We start from the raw sequence: 2,870 nt of genomic DNA, 5'->3' as shown, positions 1-2,870 counted from the left end.
ATAAAGAAGAACATGAAAAAATGAAACAATTTAGATAAGCAATACAAAGTAAAAAATTAGCCATAATCCTCTCATCTAAAGATTACTACAATTATATTTTTATATAAAATCTTTTTCTGTACATTTATAGGTTTAATAACAATAATGGAAACATATTTTAATAGTCTGTAATTTTTTATTAAACCATAAACATATTTTCCTATTATTAAAAAAGGCTAAATTATGATGTAGGCTGGGCACAGTAGCTCATGCTTGTAATCCCAGCACTTTGGGAGGCTGAGGTGGGTGGATCACCTGAGGTCAGGAGTTCAAGACCAGTCTCAACATGGTGAAATCCCGTCTCTATTAAAAATACAAAAAGTAGCTGGGTGTGATGGTGGGTGCCTGCAATCCCAGCTACTCAGGAAGCTGAGGCAAGAGAAACGCTGGAACCCAAGAAGCAGAGGTTGCAGTGAGCCGAGATCACACCACTGCACTCCAGCCTGGGCGACAAGAGCAAAACTCCATCTCAAAAATAAATAAATAAATATGTATTGAGATAAGCAATAGATGAGAAAATTTTATATCAGCAGACCTGCATTGTCAGAAATGTTAAAGGAAGTTGTTCAGGTAGAAAGAAAATGATGGAAACTTAGCTTTACACAAAGGAATAAAGAGTGTCAAAAAAACTAAATATATAGGTAAATATGAATGATGGTTCCTCCCAGTTTTGATTGGCTTTACATTGAAGAACTCACTTTGAATATGTTAGATCAAAAATACATAAACTTGTGTTACTCCATCTGACTATGTGTTATTTATTTATTTATTTATTTATTCATTCATTCATTCATTTAATAAGTACTATTCTGGGATGTCTACTATTTTGGGCACTGGCTTTCAGTAGAGAATAAAAAGACAAGGTCCCTGCATTCACAGAGCTTCTAATCTTCATGGTCCAGCAACATCAATCAGCTTTGTAGTTCTACCACATTCTCTAGAGTTTCTCGTTCACCTGTTTTTGCTCTTCTCAAATAATTTGTGTCCTCTAGCTGTCTCCATTTCCTCACTTTCACTTTAGGATTCACTCCTCACTCTCTCAGTTAGATTTCTACCGTACCAAAACTATTCCTAATAAGATGATGTCTTGGATGGATTCCCTCCAGAAGTAGAGCCTGAGTTGAGTATTTTTCTACAAATGGTTTATTCATGGAATGCTCTCAAGGGAAGGGAGTGAGAGAAACACAATACGGCAGAAAAGAAAATAATCTAAGCAAGAATGTCTTATCAACTGGAGACGAGCTTCAGCCAAATCCACAGAGAGTTCTATGAATCGCCATACAGAGGCAAGAGAGGTAAACTTTTCTACCCATAAAAGTCACGCATTGGTTGTAGAAAACAGAGAGAATGGAATGGACAAGAGTAGTATACTGAAACTGACTTGTACTGCCAGCAAGAGCCAATTTTTACATTTCTCAAAATTTTGCAAGCTGGCTGTTAAATATAGCCATTATTAGAAATTAAATTACAGGTACATAAATGTACAATTAAATAAAGTATATAAAAACATAGGTAATAGATACTCAAAACTCCTATTTTATTATATTTTACTCATGTTCTTGAGGTTAATTACATCTATTGTATTCTATAGGTAAAAATTCCATATAATGGTGTGTCATGCACCAGTGAGTTTCTCTAACTCCAGATTTAGTGATACCACATTGGTAGCTTGAAATTAAACATAATGAGGGTATTTATGCTACAAACATTGACAAACACTACAAATTGGGGTTTTGTTTATTGTTTTATTATTCATCTATCTAGCCTTTAAAAGGTGATGGAGAAAATGTTACTAAACTAATTACATTGTGAATAGCACAAAAAAATTAAGGAAATACTCTCATAGGTATTTAAAAACATTATCTGGTTCAGCAAAGTTATTCAGATCATTAATGAATGAGTAAAATTCTGACATATATCATGTTGTTTCATTTTATACTACTCATTAACATAAACAAAAGTATCAACCAGGATTTGTGTAAGAACTTTGTTCACCAATTGAATATATCAGTAGGCTATGAACATAAGAGTTTGGGAGAAGGGGAGAGCATTCTATGCGAATCAACTGGCTATATATAATTTCGATAAAGTATTTGATAATTTATTATTATTGGTAAATTGTATACTATACAACCTTTATACCAGTAACATTTATAATAAAAGGAAGAAGGGAGGAAGGGAAGAAGGAAAGAAGGGAATAGGGAAGGGGAAGGGGAAAAGGAAGGGGAAGGGAAGGGAAGAAGGAAATAAATAGATAGAAACAAAATAATTTTTTCCCAGAAAGCTGGTTTTTAAACATTTACCAGTACACTGTGCAGGTGGGGGTGGGAACGCACTTCCCTCATTTGGACAAGGACAATTCTTTAGAAAAGATAGCTATTGTGAGCCTTTCACAAACAACATTCAAAGTATCAGAAGCATAGATGCAACTGCCTGGTAAAGGGAATCTGGGTGAGGCACAACAGCATCCTCTGGGTGGCCAATGACCTCTGTGTTGTTAAATGCTACGGGCTCATGATTCCCAACCTTTTTAACAGCAATTGATAGTTGACCACTTCCTCCTCTTTTAAACAGTCTTCTTTTGGATTTCTTGACATCACATCCTCTTAGCTTTTCTCCTAACCCTTTGGCCTTTTCCCCTCACACCGCTTTGCTTTCTCTCATTAATTTAATGGTTGGAGTTTCTCCAGATTCAGTTCTAAGGTTTCTTCTTCTCATTCTCCAATCTCTTTCTAGACCTTCTAATCTACTTCCTTGCCATTATGTATTATACATATGTCAATATCTTCTAAATGTGTAAATCCAGTGCAAATTTATCTTCTGAGGCCCAC

Source organism: Theropithecus gelada, chromosome 1, assembly GCF_003255815.1.
Source record: "Theropithecus gelada isolate Dixy chromosome 1, Tgel_1.0, whole genome shotgun sequence".
Taxonomy (NCBI): domain Eukaryota; kingdom Metazoa; phylum Chordata; class Mammalia; order Primates; family Cercopithecidae; genus Theropithecus; species Theropithecus gelada.
This window is presented reverse-complemented; position numbering follows the sequence as displayed.